Source organism: Microtus ochrogaster, chromosome 18, assembly GCF_000317375.1.
Source record: "Microtus ochrogaster isolate Prairie Vole_2 chromosome 18, MicOch1.0, whole genome shotgun sequence".
Classification (NCBI taxonomy): domain Eukaryota; kingdom Metazoa; phylum Chordata; class Mammalia; order Rodentia; family Cricetidae; genus Microtus; species Microtus ochrogaster.
In genome coordinates, this window is record NC_022020.1 from 32,760,700 (window position 1) to 32,769,230 (window position 8,531).

At 42.1% G+C, this 8,531-nt stretch overlaps 1 pseudogene; it reads left to right on the forward strand.

Annotated features, from left to right (window-relative positions):
- Window positions 1–7,563, forward strand: part of LOC102001000 — an 18,739-nt pseudogene extending 11,176 nt beyond the window's left edge.
- The last annotated feature ends 968 nt before the right edge of the window (window positions 7,564–8,531 follow it).

The following is an 8,531-nucleotide window of genomic DNA, read 5'->3' on the forward strand; positions in this document are numbered from 1 at the left end:
CCTACATACAGAGTGGTGGAGAGGGAGGAGGAAGGAAAGAGAAATACATAGCCTAGCACAAGGAACTGAGTTGGAGTATTTTGCTCTGTTCCCACAATATTACTAAGGACAGAAGTAACTGAAGCAATAGGCTAAGCAGCTGCTTATAAGAGTCCTAAATACCCGAAGTGTCTATCTCCAAACTATTATTGGGTTTTCAGGAAACAAAACTCCCCAGGTGTTTGTAACTTAGCTTTTTTTCTTACTATCATTGTGGTTTAGGAAAAATCTTACAAGATTTTCTTGCCTTTGGAATTTCTGACAATGTACAGAAGTAAGGCCATGACTACTTATGCTTTTATTAACTAACATTTGGGTTAATGAGATTGATATCTCTTTTTCCGTGACTTCTCTTATCAATGTTCTCCACACTCCCCACTCCCCACTGCGGCCCCATCACTCACAACACACACAGGCACCTCAGGCTGACCAGACAACTAAAATCTAAGTACCTCCCCTCTGCACTTACAGCACTAGGAGGACTGTGTGAGCCTGCAGAATGCTCGTCACCCCCACTGGTACTGCATCAACAGGGCCGCACAGGAGTGGGTCATATTAAAACCCAGCTTCTATAGAGCTTGTCAGATCCCACAAATCCCAGCAGAACTCCTGGGACAAGTGCAGCTTGCTATCTTCTATTTTATTTACCTGTATATATTGTATATATTTATACAAACACGTAGTTTGTAGACAGCAGTTTCAACAAAAAGGAAAGCTCTGGGGCTAGAACTGGCTCCCACACCCACGCTGCAGAATCATCCTCTGCAGACTAATAACATCCCCCAATGACTTCAAAGCACATGGGTGCACACAGCAACTGGATTGGTTCGCCCTTCAGAAAGGTACGCCTTTCTCCCTTCCTTTCTTTCTATCTCTTTGTTTCAGAGACTGCCCTGAACCTAAATGTGCTTTTTCTAGTACTTTGGGCTGTATTATTCTTTAACACCCCCCCCACACACACACTATGTGGTGGCCCTTGATACCAGTAACTCAAATGGCAAAGCTTTTTCTTTCCACCATTTGCCTCCTGCAAGCAACTGCTGAGATTCGCAGATAGTCCAACCTGGGTTTCTTGATTTTGTTTTGTTTTAAACTCTAATAAAATTACCTTTGAGCTTGCATTTAAGTGTATCCTGAAATATTTTATTATCAGACTAGAACTCCAGCTTCTCGTGTCATCGGCAACCATGTAGGGACACCCGAGATTCCAGAAACTGAAGCGTAAGTCCATCTTCTCATTCAATGTTGACTTAACATGTCTATATACACAGGGATGGCATCAGGTGGTGTGACAATTACCAAGACAGTATTGCTATATTCATATATTGATGAATATACACTCTAGTAGGGGAAGAAAGCTAAGTAGAGATTGAGACCCTACAAATTTATATTGGACAAGTTCCTTTATTCTATAATTACATTAACTTGCTACTTTAAAATGTACTGTGAGGGGCTGGAGAGATGGCTCAGTGCTTAAGAGCAGTGCTGCTCTTCCAGAGGACCTGGGTTCGAATCCTAGCACCCTTGTGGCAGCTCACAACTTTCTGTAACTCCTGTTCTAGGGGATCTGATGCCCTCATGCATACACCCACAGGTAAAATACCAATGTACACAAAATAAAAATAAACGAATTAAAACATACTGTGATTTCAATATATATCAGAAGATAGTCTGTGAAAGGTGAGGTAAAAATCTTGATTTGAGAATTTACTTTGCACTTCATATACTCTGAATGATATAGGCAACCATCTATTGAATTCTGATGACTATAAACAAAGCTAGGAGTTCTTTCAGAGACTCTTCTACCTCATATACCATTTCTAGGGACGAATTGAAAGGAATTCTAGCCTGGCGGTGGTGGCGCACACCTTTAATCCTAGCACTTGGGAGGTAGAGGCAGGTGGATCTCTGTGAGTTCGAGGCCAGCCTGGTCTACAAGAGCTAGTTCCAGGACAGACACCAAAAACTACAGAAAAATCCTGTCTCTAAAATGAAAGAAAGAAAGGAAGAACGAAAGAAAGGAAGGAAGGAATTCTAGCCAGTAGCTCAATGCTTTTGGAAACAGTCTTTGCTGCCAACTCTAAGGCTATTGAAAAATAACTACTGGTGGAGAGAATGTATGGGTCCATCAAGGTTAGGTCATGACCATACACCAAACAGCTGTCCAGTGCAGACTAACTGAAACAGTGAGCCTTCCTATAAAAAATGCTGCCACTAAAATCCTGAACTCATATTGATAACTCATCAAGTCAAAGGATTTCCACCCTGAACACATGATAGGAAAAGACCTAGAAGATTAGAAAATTGTTTCTGTCTGATTAAAGACACGTGACAATTTCGCCGCAGGAAAACTGAATCATGTCATCATAGTATTTTGAAACAGATCAAAATACAGACATGTATTTTCAAATATAGATAATTCAACATATTCTAAATGGAATTTTTTAAAAAAAATCAACCTTTGTCTAAAAGATCTCAAACAGTTGAAGTGTGTTTTGTTTGACTGACAGGAAGCTTCCATGTGGCCCCAGAGTGTAAATCTCTGTTCTGAGCGAGTGGAGAAAGGAACCAAACAGGATGAGCTGTGCTGGTATAGGGCTGCGAAAGGAGCCAGCATCGGGAAGTGGCCAGAAAAGAAGAGATCCATGGAAACTAAGTCCAGAAAAAATGAGAAAGTGCTCCTCGAGTAGACAGGTGGGGAGAAGGGCACTCCCAGAGGGCCTCCTGTGCTGAGCAGGGCGCTTGGAGCAGCCTGGCTGGAGTGTGAGAGGAACGTGTGTGGAGATAAGTCAGTCACTGTGCAATAGGCAAAGACCTTAAATGAAATGCCCCAAGGAGCCTGAACCTACCTGCAAAGAACAGGCAAAGGCTAAAGGATTTTCAGAGATGCCTGTTCAGTCGTACGTTACAGGAAAACGACACCAGTGTCAGTGGAGTGGCCTGGGCGGGGCAAGTTGGAGGTTTAGAACAGCAGCACACTTAGTTCTGTTTAGAGAGACAAAGTTGAAGAAACCAGGACGTGACTATGTGGATGAAGCCCATCATTTCTACCTCTTGCCTATAATGCCTATAGATCTGCCAACACATTGTTTATAAGAGTGAATGCCCCACCAAAAGTGTTCCTATAGCAATTTTCATCTGCCGTGAAATAAATTCACGTTGAGATACCTGTCTTTCTGTTTCTCCCATCAGTAAGAGTCATCAATAATCAATGGCATGAGTTTGGTAATGGATCATTTACATATTTAAACTGACATTTTGAAATGACAATGAGAAGCTTTCTATTAACTGTTCTCCAAGGAAATGCCCTTTCCCCCTCGGATTGGCTTCCGCTTTGGGAAGAGATTTTTGATTTCCTAAATAACAGAGACTCTCTCCAGCTGAGATCCCTATGTAATTTTATTTAGAATGTAAATGCCGGCATCGAGATTGATTGTGAATAGCATTCCTGCTGATGCCAAGAAGCCAGTTAGACCGGAGAGTCAACCTTACCATAGGTGGTTAGTAATTAAAATGTAAAGATCTTGAAAGTTTTAGAAGAAAGCAAGTCCACTTTTATCCACTGGGTAGTAGTATGTCTGATAGAAAAGGCCCTCAAAAAGCTTAAGCTGTCTTTGCAGCTCAGTTCAAAAAAGAGAGATCAATTTCTGCTGCAGGGAAGACACAGACACTAGCCACTTTTTATATTTTTGGTTGTGAGCCTAGCCTTTAACGGATGAGCCATCCCTCCAGGCCCACTAGCCACTTTTTGACTGGATTTAGGGCCTACGCCTTCAGATGAGATCCATACCTGACACACCTAAAGTGGCCAAGAGCCTGAACACTAGAGGAATTATGGGCCCGAGAGGAAAACTTACTATTATTCTGCTATAGGAGCACAGCAATAAAATTGTGACAATGTCACTCACTCCTAGCAACATTGTGATAGCCGTAGATCAGGGCATCACCCAACCCTCATTAGAGAAGTTTCTAATTGCAGTAGATGGAAAACAACACAGAGACCCACAACTGGAAAATGCACACACAGAGAGAGATTTTGGAGCACTCGGCCCTAAGCAGTATGTGTTTTTCGAAACCCTCCTTTCAAGGCGCAGGGTCTCTGCGGAAGTGAAGGCAGATGAAGTGGCAGATGTAGTGGACGATGCCGAGGAAACAGGGTCTTCCAGACACAGCAAGACTGGCATGCATATGAAGTCACAGAGTCTGAGAAGCACACACAAGACCGCCACAGGTTCAAAGCAGACAAAATTCATCTGTAAAGTTGCAGAGGAGTCAGAATGGCTTATAGTGATGTGAGATGCTACAGCTACTTAAAAAGCAGTCTGACAGTTCTCTAAAGCCTTAAACATAGAACTTCCATGACACTCAGGAATTCTACTAGGGTTACACCTAGGAATAAAAGAGAATACATGCACACAAGAATTTGTACATAAATATTCAGGACAGTATTACTCACAGTAAGCAAAGGATATAAATATATAAATGTTCCATATCTGATGAACAAACAGCATATGTTGTATCCTTTCAACAGACTATGATTCTCCACAAGAAGGAAGGAAGCGTTGGTATATACTAAAAAATAGGAGGAATCTTGAAAGCATTAACTAACTGAAAGAAGCAGTACAAACACAAAAGACCATATAGAATCCATTGTACAAAATATCCCAAAAGGAGACACAATTGATTAGTGGCTGCTAAGTTTTGGATCATGGGGAAATGAGAGGCAAAGAGAACAGGTTTTGGTTTGTCCAGTTTTTAATGCACCAAAGTTTGAGCTGAGATTTAAAGTGAAGGCTAAAATGCCAGTGTTAGGGTTTAGATATTTGTCAAAGATATACTCAAAGTACACACCTTCATGAGCTGTGGAGATGGCTTAGTTGGGAGAGTGTTCATGATGCAAGCACAAGGGCCTGCGCTTGGGTAAACAGCACCCACTTAAATAGCTCGTCATAGAAGTACATATATAATCCCAGATTGGAGGAGATGGAGAAACTGGGATCCCTGTATCTCACTGTTCTGCCAATTTAGTAAACCAGTGAGCTCCAGGATCAGTGAAAGATCCTGTTTCAAATGCACGCACGCACGTGCGCGCACACACACACACACTCAGGAGGGGCCTGAAAGAGGAAAGGTTCAGTAGTTAAGAGCACATATTGCTCCAAAGGACTGGAGTTCAATTCTCAGCACCCAAGTTAGGTGGCTCTCACAATTGTATAACTCCAGCTCCAGCAGGGCTCTAATACCTACTGAGCTCATGTGCACATCACACACACACACAATAATAATAATAATAATAATAATAATAATAATAATAATAATAGTAATAATAATCTTTAAAAATAAGTGGAGAGAGATCAAGGAAGATACCTGATGTAAAGCTCTGGCTTCCATGTATGTACAAACACACATATGCACACTATGACATAAACACCTACAAATGACACACAACAAATGACACACACACACACAAAGAAGCAGCTTCACAATGCTTATCACTGAAGTGAAAAAACCCTACTGCTTCCTATAATATAATCTATGGGTCCAGAATTGACTATTGTGAAATCTGGGGTTCAGTCATTATAAGGTTAATGAAATGTACAAGAAAAGCCTCCTGTGGTGTCACTGCACAACCCAAACTCTACCGTGTCCAAGGATAGGAAACTTGACGATAGTTTTGTGGACCATCTCAGTTACTGAATGGGGATGGTTCACATCCCTTTGACAGTTTAGAGGTTTCTGTTAAAAAATCATCAAATCCAGGAATCTTCCGTTAGCCAAATCCTTTTCCTGGAGGGGAAGACTAAGCCAAGAGAATACTGGAGGCATGAAGTTCCATTTTGTATCTCCCTGGCATTCACCACAACTCCTTCACTCTTGTTTTTCTTTTCTCCAGACATTAGCTTGTCAGCCCACTCCAGTTTAAGATAGCCCTAGGTAGAGGACTAGAGCCAATATAGTCAAATGAAGATTATCACGGGGAGTGGGGAGGAGGGGACTTCCTTATGTAGACTGATTGCTACCTTTTCATCCAAAAGCTGCTGTTTACTCTTAGCAGCAGAACTCAGATATCGTTTAGGGAGCACAACACCTAGTTGAATTACAATTTTCCTCACACTCTGTTGCAAATAGAGGTGAAAAAGGCTGTAATTTGAACAATAAGGCCTTTTGGTACATCTTGTTATAATGATACAGGCCCCACATACATCAACTCTCTTTTACTTCTCCTAGAACCTGTGGGTGAAGTGGGGGTTAGGGCAATTACCCTTGTGTTGTGAGATAATTGTGGGTATCTACATGCAGTCTTCAGCTGCAGAAGAGAAAAAAGAAGCTGGGCACTGAAGGTCCCGTGGAACTGCCACACAGGCCTGGATAGCCCATCACCACACATCTGCAATGTGATAAGGCCAACCTTTTTTTTGGCTGTGTGTAGCTTTCTTGGAGACACAGCTATCTAGCATGAGCATAAAATTAATGTTTTTTGAAAAACCTGAGAGTGTTAAAGTTTCGATATAGACACTCCAACTCTCGTTTCATAAAAGGAGAAACTTTCAGTCTCCCAAAGTCCTCAAGTTTTGCTTAGTGAAGTCATTACTCTCCAGGGTGAAATGAAAATGAGCATTTATACAGTTCAGTGTAGTTCAGATAAAGCCACATATTAAACGACCAAATTAGGAAGGGAAAGATAAGCATGTTGTTAATTTCCGATATGCATTCTTGCTTGTATGAAATTAAGCTCCTTTTGCATTCCAATTTGAATTATAGATTGCTTTTGTTATTATTACAAGGAGAGGACAGCCTTCCATATAGGCAAACCCCTAAACTGCAAACTATATAATTCACTTTTAGAAATCACAACATTGACTTCAAAGTTAAAAAAAAAAATCTATGTGGGAACTATCAGAATTACATACTGTTTTCATTTTGGAATAGAATTATTCCATAATTTTTTTGGTCTTTCTAGTATTTCTTAATGAAACTTTGGAAACATAATAAAAATTCACTCAATATTGATAATTGAATAAGTCTCAAATAAATGGTGGTTTTTTTTTAACCTGCCAAATTGTTACAAACTAAAGATCTATTACAGAAAGCTCTTGAACAACTTAGGGAAAATATTCCTTGATTCCTGTTTCCTTTAAGTAGTCAAAGTCAAACAGCAAGCAGACAACCTCAGACAACCTCAATTTTTCAGAATGGTTACCGAACATTGCCGAGACGAAGTCTAAGGAAGCAGAGTATACAAAAGCTGGTTTTGTTGAAGGCAATTCAAAATTCGGCACATACTGCTTCATTCCCAGATGTCAACCTTTCATAAAAGCACCCTGCAACTTTTGTGTCCATATTTCATTCTCAGCTTCTCAGGCTTACAAATTTGGCCAGTACTCATCATTTGGCCCAGTGCTATGGGCTAAAGCCACATCACCATACCGGGATCTGGAAGCAGACACCAGAAGGATAAATGGAGGTGCCAGGCTCCTGCAGCGACACACCTCGGAGCCCCGGGGAGCACGGTCTACACTCTAGATTCATTTTCTTTTCTCCCCACCCATATGTATCACTTTAATTGGCTTTTTTTTAAACTACCATTTACAGGCTCAGATTTTTTTTAATACTTATTTATTATGTATACAATTCTGTGTGTATGCCTGCACCACACACATGTAAGAGGGCACCAGACTCCATTACAGATGGTTGTGAGCCACCATGTGGTTGCTGGGAATTGAACTCAGCACCATTAGGAAGAGCAGGCAATGCTCTTAACCTCTGAGCCATCTCTCCAGCCCCAGGCTCAAATTTTAATTAGCACTTTAATATAAAGAACTTACAAATAAAAATACCAGGCACACCATTTTTAAATAGATGGTTCAGACCCACTATGTTTTTACTATTATTATTGTTTTTATATTCAAAACCCAGTTTGCACCTGGTGGCGTCCTGTGCTCCAGAGTAGTGTGTCTAGATCGATGCTGGGAGACAAAATCTGCCCTCTCTCTGGATTTGTAAGTCTGGGATTCATGCACTTTTCCTGAACTGTTTTCCGTAGGTGTCTGTCAGATAACACCCGTCTCAATCCTCTGCCTAACTACCACAGCGAATGGGCGCCCGCGAAATAATTCAGCAGTCCCGGGACAGCAGCGCCTCCTACAGGTATCTCCGGAAAATAGCCAGAGCTGCTTCTGATCCCTGGGGCCCAGCCGGAGACGAGCTCCCGGAACCCTACTAACTTTCCTTGCGAGTTCACCAACAACTAGCAGGAGTCGGGCCAAGGGTCGCCTACCTGCTGATGTACCCATCGCGGTCGAAGTCGCAGGTCTGGAAGAGTCGCCGCATCCGCTCCTCCTCGCCAGTGCTGGACTTGTCGCTGCTGCCACCGCTGCTGTCGCAGGCGCTCGCAGCCGCCATCGCGCACCCGCCCTCGGGAGGAAGAGTAGGACCGGCACAACGCACCGCCACTGGCAGCCCCGAACCTGCCCGACGACAGAGCATGCCCA